Source organism: Bos javanicus, chromosome 11 (assembly GCF_032452875.1).
Source record: "Bos javanicus breed banteng chromosome 11, ARS-OSU_banteng_1.0, whole genome shotgun sequence".
Classification (NCBI taxonomy): Eukaryota; Metazoa; Chordata; class Mammalia; order Artiodactyla; family Bovidae; genus Bos; species Bos javanicus.
This window is the reverse complement of record NC_083878.1, coordinates 71,500,714-71,507,645: the sequence shown is the minus strand read 5'-3', so window position 1 is coordinate 71,507,645 and position 6,932 is coordinate 71,500,714. Positions and strand designations below refer to the sequence as shown.

Sequence of the window (6,932 nt, the reverse complement as noted above, 5' to 3'; positions counted from 1 at the left end):
GTAATACCACACCTGCATTTGGGATCTGGAACTGGTTCTCTGTCTGTACGAGTTTTGAACTAGATAACCTGGAATACCAAAGTGGTAGAACTGTTTTCCTGGGAAAACACCAGGACTTGCTGTTTAGCATCTTCCAGGCTGGGAAAGTTAGAGCTCCTTTTCCTGCTTTTTACTACTTGTAAAAGTTTTGCATTTTTTCACTTAGGATGCTCATTACTCTCCTGCTTTATCTCCTTATAAAAGTCTAATGTCAGAAAAAGTCTGATGAATTCACTCTTAACACATAGAAGAACTGATGAGTTTTTCAGCCTTACCTTATAATGATTAATCATGTCTTATCTTACTGGATCTCTTATTTAAGAAGGAAGAAAAAAAAGTTTCTCATCTTCATGTTTTTACATATGAAGTTGGGAGATGGATTCTTGCCATTTTTTCCCTTATTGTTTCCATCAAAATGTCTTGCACATGGTAGGTAAATAATAAATGAGTACTGACTTAGTGATAGCACATGGTGTGTTATTTGGAAGTTGATTAGAAATGGCAAAAAGATTGCTTTTGCCTTTTTATCTTGTAGGGTTTGATCTCTCAGTCAAGTGTTAGAACTTGAATTTTCCTATTATTCTAGAGGATATCCTGAATCCAAGGATAATGGCTCATTCTGCCCAAAATTACACCTACTAATTTATATTGGAAGGTCAAATTAATAAGAAACATAGACCTCTGCTATTTCTGCAAGGGAAGTCTGCTTGTGGAATGCAGTTTTGGATCAGTAGTTTCCTGGCAAGCATATGTAGTCATTTTTTTTCATACATATATTCATACATTTGTTCATCAAATATTTACTGGGTGCCTACTTTTGTGGTAGGCACCTATATAGTAGGCACTGGGAATACAACAGTGAATGCGACACTGCCCTTAAGGAACTCAGCCAGATACATGATAAGAGCACACATGTAAGTAACTTTAAAACACAGACAAAACAATCAGATGTTATCATATGAAGGGTGTAGCTAAACATCTGTAGGATCCCAGAGGAGAAACCATTACATCAGAGGGCAGGGCCAGGAAGTCTTGTGAGAGGACATGGCAGCTGAGTGTGACATCAGAGAGCAGATAGAATTGGGGGGGTTTGGGGTTGAGGGATGCAGGGTTGGAAGAAGGCATTCAGAATTGAGTGGCAGGATGGTGTGTGGGCAGCTGCTGCAGTTAGGGTGTGTCAGTGACGTAGTGTGGAAATGAGGTTGGAAAGATACCTTGTAGAGGCTGGAATGCCAGGGGGCACTTTTGAGTCTGAGAGAAAGATGTAGTATTTACTTCTCAAAGCTCTTTTCCATTCTGAAATCATTCATCCAGCCAGTTCCAGAGGGATATGGCTCCAAGCCACTAGATTTTTTCAGAGCTCCTAGCTGCCCTTTAGTTTCTGAAGATAACATCAATATGCAAATTAGAAGATCTCATTATAATACTTTAAGGAGAGAGTGTCTAGTAGGTTCCATTTTCTGTGCTAGCACCTGTGGTTTTTGATTGTCGCCAATTAATGAGGGTGCGGTACCAGGTGGCTCAAATCACGTGGAAGTAACCAATTGCCTAGTTGCCATGGGCACCAAACAGTTTGTGCGAAGAGACTGGCTGGGTGGGTGGGTGCAACGGTGTTATGCGCTTCTAGGGTGCCTTTCCCTTCTGTCCTCACTCACAGAACCTCCCAGGAAGAATCTCTAAGCCCCATAACTCAAAGCCACCTACAAGGAGAGGAAAGGGTGGAGCTTTAACAGTAGGAAGAATAGCATGGCAATGGATATGATCTCAGACCCGGAGTCAGGGAGGAAGGAATAAGAGAAATGAAACAGCGTTTAACGAGCCCCTTCTTCATGCCTGGTTCTGTGCTCAGCTACGTTTATACACTTTTGCCAACGCCATAAGAACCTGTTGCTAAAAAAAAAAAAAAAAAAAAGAACCTGTTGCTTCCTGTGATGCCCACATTTAGCACGTCTTACTGAAAAAAATACAAAAACATGCAAACTCTTACAATTTTTATTTATATTTCTGTAGGAGGAGGCAATGGCACCCCACTCCAGTACTTTTGCCTGGAGAATCCCATGGATGGAGGAGCCTGGTAGGCTGCAGTCCATGGGGTCGCTAAGAGTCGGACACGACTGAGTGACTTCACTTTCACTTTTCACTTTCATGCATTGGAGAAGGAAATGGCAACCCACTCCAGTGTTCTTGCCTGGAGAATCCCAGGGACGGGAGCCTGGTGGGCTGCCGTCTATGGGGTCGCACAGAGTCGGACACGACTGAAGCAACTTAGCAGCAGCAGACAGCATATTCAAAAGCAGAGACATTACTTTGTCAACAAAGGTCCGTCTAGTCAAGGCTATGGTTTTTCCAGTGGTCATGTATAGATATGAGAGTTGGACTATAAAGAAAGCTGAGCGCCGAAGAATTGACGCTTTTGAACTGTGGTGTTGGAGAAGACTCTGGAGAGTCCCTTGGACTGCAAGGAGATCCAACCAGTCCATCCTAAAGGAGATCAGTCCTGATGTTCATTGGAAGGACTGATGTTGAAGCTGAAACTCCAATACTTTGGCCACCTGATGCGAAGAGCTGACTCATTTGACAAGACCCTGATGCTGGGAAAGATTGAGGGCAGGAGGAGAAGGGGACAACAGAGGATGAGATGGTTGGATGGTCAAATATGGGTTTGGGTGGACTCCCCAGGAGTTGGTGATGGACAGGGAGGCCTGGCCTGATGCATTTCATGGGGTCGCAAAGAGTCAGACACGACTGAGTGACTGAACTGAACTGGAGTGTCTAGAACAGTCCCTGTCCTAAAAGGTTATCAAAGATATTTGTAAAATTAATGAATTCAGCTTTTTTTCTTTAAAAGGGGGCATAGACTGTTAAATGGTCAAAACATCATTCCACAGTCTTGATTGTTAAGGGCTGTACCAGCCTAGACTGTGTGGCCTTCAGTGAGGAAAGACCTTTCCTTTTCCTGTAATGTGTGTTTTGAATACCCATGGTTTGCAGAGGGCTATGACGGCTGTGATAAAACACATACCTTTGACACTGTGCCTCGGAAGAACTAAAACTCAGAGAGCCAAACCTTTAGAGAAATAACAAACTTCTCAATACAAAAGTGAAAAATCACTGTGAGCTGGATTCATTTGTCCATTTAACAAGTGGGTTTTGACCATCTCTATCTTGTACTCATTGTTCTAACTATAGGAGGCCCTGAGGTCAGTTTAACAAATTCCCTGATATTGGTCAGTAATTTAAAAACGTAACTTTAGGGCCTGATTTTCATTCTTTTCATAGTCATATTTTGGACCAGAGCCCAAATAATGGATTTCTGGCTCTTATAATAGATGATGAAATCTGTAATTGCACTTGTAGTTTATAGTAAACAATCTGATGAGAAAAAAAGTGGATATTTTTATTATCCTTATTTTATAGATGAGGAAACACTTTTTAAAATTTATTTATTTATTTATTTTTGACTGTGCTGGGTCTTCGTTTCTGTGAGGGCTTTCTTTAGTTCTGTGAGCGAAGGCTACTCTCTCCTTTCTATAAGCAGGCTTCTCACTGCGGTGACTTCTCCTGTTGTGGAGTAGTAGCTCTAGGTGTGTGGGCTTTAGGAATTGAAGTTCCTGTGATCTTAGAACAGTCTCAGTAGTTGTAGCGCATGGGTTTAGTTGCTCCAAGGCATAGGCTGCTACTGCTAAGCTGCTTCAGTCGTGTCCGACTCTGTGCGACCCCATAGACGGCAGCCCACCAGGCTCCCCCGTCCCTGGGATTCTCCAGGCAAGAACACTGGAGTGGGTTGCCATTTCCTTCTCCAATGCATGAAAGTGAAAAGTGAAAGTGAAGTCACTCAGTCGTGTCCGACTCTTAGCGACCCCATGGACTGCAGCCCACCAGGCTCCTCCGTCCATGGGATTTTCCAGGCAAGAGTACTGGAGTGCCATTGCCTTCTCCGGACTGAAGCGACTTAGCAGCAGCTAAAACATCACCATTTTTGTGCCAGTTGTTAAGTTGTGTGATAAACTTGCAAAGCAGTGTATGTGTTCAAATAGCGAGCCGCTATGGTTTGACATCCATTAGCATTGGCACCCCTGATCCATTTTCCTTCATTGGGTGAGGTTAGGGAGGCTACAGAACAGTGAGGGCAGGCTGTTCCATCCAAGGCTTGGGGTGGGTTACTCTGCCGTTTCAGATCTTCCCAGATGAGAAGCAGTAAGTGCGGGGAAATAGCCTAGTTGCAGCCGTAGCCTGGTGCTGAGGCAGATTGCTCCAGTAAAGCTTTCTTCTGGCACGTGCAGAGGCATGCCGCACCTCTCAGTCCTAAAAGCCCTTTCCAGGTTCTGATTAGAGCCTGGCATTTAATAGTATGCATCAAGTATTTAGATAACTCAAGGATGAAAGTCTCTTTTTAGCACTTAATTCTGTAAATTTCCATTTGCCATGGTTATCATCTGTATGAGTCAGTTTAATCATTTACAAGAGAAAATGTTGATTGTACATGAAGGAAAACTACCTCCAACCAGCTGAAGCACGTAGGCAATTTATTGGCTTTCTTAAGTCAGAAAAAGGTTGAAGGCAAACAACAGGAGGAGCAGGACACAGCTGGACCAAGCACATGGGTGTGCGTGCTGCCAGGACTCTCTTTTATCTCAGCTCTCCTTCTCTTGATTGTCATTGTTACTGTTCAGTCACTAAGTCCATGTCCGACCCATGGACTGCAGCATGCCAAGCCTCCCTGTCCCTCACTATCTCCCAGAGTTTGCCCAAGTTCATGTCCGTTGAGTTGGTGATGCCATCCAACTATCTCATCCTCTGCTGCCCTCTTCTCCTTTTGCCTTCTCTAGGGTGTGGGCTTTGTTCTCTCACGATAGCCTGGCCTCTTTTGCGGATGGGGAACATAGCTACTGACAGTTTCTTTTGCCTCTGCAAAAGAACTAGGTCACTCTTCTAGGGACCCCTCAGCTCTTCACAGGGGGTTGGAACTGGTATCTCTGCCAGGTACTGTAAGGATTGGGGTCTAGGAGTGGGGACTGGAAGAGAAAAGGGCTTCCCAGGAGAAGAGAAGGTGTCAGCCAAGTAGTATCACAGATGTCCACTATATCAGCTTTCATTTCAAATCTGTGTTTTCTATCCTTTACAAAGAGCCATATGAACTCCTATGTAAAAGCTTTATCTACCTTTTTGTTAAGTTTTGGAGACATACTGAGGATGTGGTAAATGGTGTTCATATTTGTTTCATGTGTGCTTAAAGAAAACTCACTATTGTTTTAACTTGTTTTCTTGGGCTCCTGGAGAACAGTCTGGCACAAGGTTTCTATCAGTAGGTGTGCGTAAAATCACAACTCAGATGTCTGAGGATGTGGTTTGGTACAATTTGTAAAACAGTTGCAGAAACTGATGCTTATATAAATAAGCTTAGCTTCTTATCAACTCATTAAGAATACATTTTTACAGTAATAGAGGAAATCCCACACTCCAGGTTCTTTCTCTAAAAATGTTGATGAGGAGAGAAGGTAGTGGAAGCCAGGGAATATTCTGTGCTTCTAATGAGGACCTTGGCTGTATTGCAACTCCCCACCCGCCCTCCTATCCCCCCAGCCTCCAGCTTTCTAGAGAAAAGGCTCCATTTCACACACCATTTAGTCAGAAGGTTGGTGTTCTGAAGACTATGTCTGTTAGGTATAATAACTGTTGAGACAGTAGTTGACTAGTGAAATCTTCATTATGATTGTTTTGAAAGAACCAGGAATTCTTTTTCCCCAAAGTTATTTGTACAACATGTGTTTCAATTTAGTTTTATAAACAGAAGCTATAACCAACATATTAGGGGTGAGTACAGCTTCACAAGCAGATTCCTGCATAAACGAGGGCAGTAAAATGGTTTCTGTTTATGAAAATAATAAGCAAGATATAAATTAGAAAAACGCTAGACCTATACTATATCATGACATCTCATAGGAATGAACTCAAGATGTCACTTTTAGGAAACACGGTGGTGACAGCAGCTCCATCCTGGTGTTTGGGACTCCCCCTCTTAGAGCTGCTGTTTCAAGAATATGGCAGTTATCCTTTCCCGACCTGATGATCAGCTCTTCTTATTTCCACAGAGTGTAGTTAGTTAATCATGTGCTGTGCTGTGCTGTGCTTAGTCACTCAGTCGTGTCCGACTCTTTGTGACGCCATGGACTATAGCTGGTCAGACTCCTCTGTTCACGGGGATTCTCCAGGCAAGAATACTGGAGGGAGTTGCCATGCCCTCCTCCAGGGGATCTTCCCAACTCAGGAATCGAACTCAGGTCTCCCACATTGCAGGCAGATTCTTTACTATCTGAGCCACCAGGGAAGCCCTAGTTAATCATAGAATGTGCGTAATCGTACATACAATTGAAGGAAGGTTGATATTATGCCTTAGAACTCCACAGCCCTCATCAGTGTTCTCAGAGAAGCCATCCTTCTTCCTTCAATGAGTCTGTGTAAAGATGTCAAATGAATACATTTTGTTTGGCATGGTGATCTTTATAGCTTTTAGTCTTTGTACTCTTAGAATTTTAAATTTCTTGCTCCACAGTTTCTAAAAGTAAACATTAAAACACATAAAGCATATACTCTTTTCAATTTGCTTTGAATACGTATTGATGCAGTCAGGATAGTGTTCTTGGGATAAAAAGGGAATAGGGAGTGGTGCCTTAAGTTTCTCATGGTTGTTTGAAGCACACAGGATTTAGACATTAAATGGAGAACGAGTACATGTACAGCAGATCTCTGCTACCTTTTCTGCATGTGAGTTTCCACGGTTTTTACATTTTTCTCTGAGCACTGATACTCTCTTCTTTGTGCCCAACAGCATGTCAGTGGGTATAGCATTGTGGCTAGGAGTCTGGGTTCTGAGTCAACATACATGACTTCAA

The 6,932-nt window shown here is 42.9% G+C and overlaps 1 protein-coding gene and 1 pseudogene across 5 annotated transcripts in view; both read left to right on the top strand.

Annotated features, from left to right (window-relative positions):
- BABAM2 (BRISC and BRCA1 A complex member 2) overlaps positions 1-6,932 on the top strand; it is a 438,330-nt gene that overhangs the window by 216,924 nt on the left and 214,474 nt on the right. The window lies entirely within an intron of this gene.
- LOC133256450 (BCL2/adenovirus E1B 19 kDa protein-interacting protein 3-like) overlaps positions 1-6,932 on the top strand; it is a 48,014-nt pseudogene that overhangs the window by 30,912 nt on the left and 10,170 nt on the right.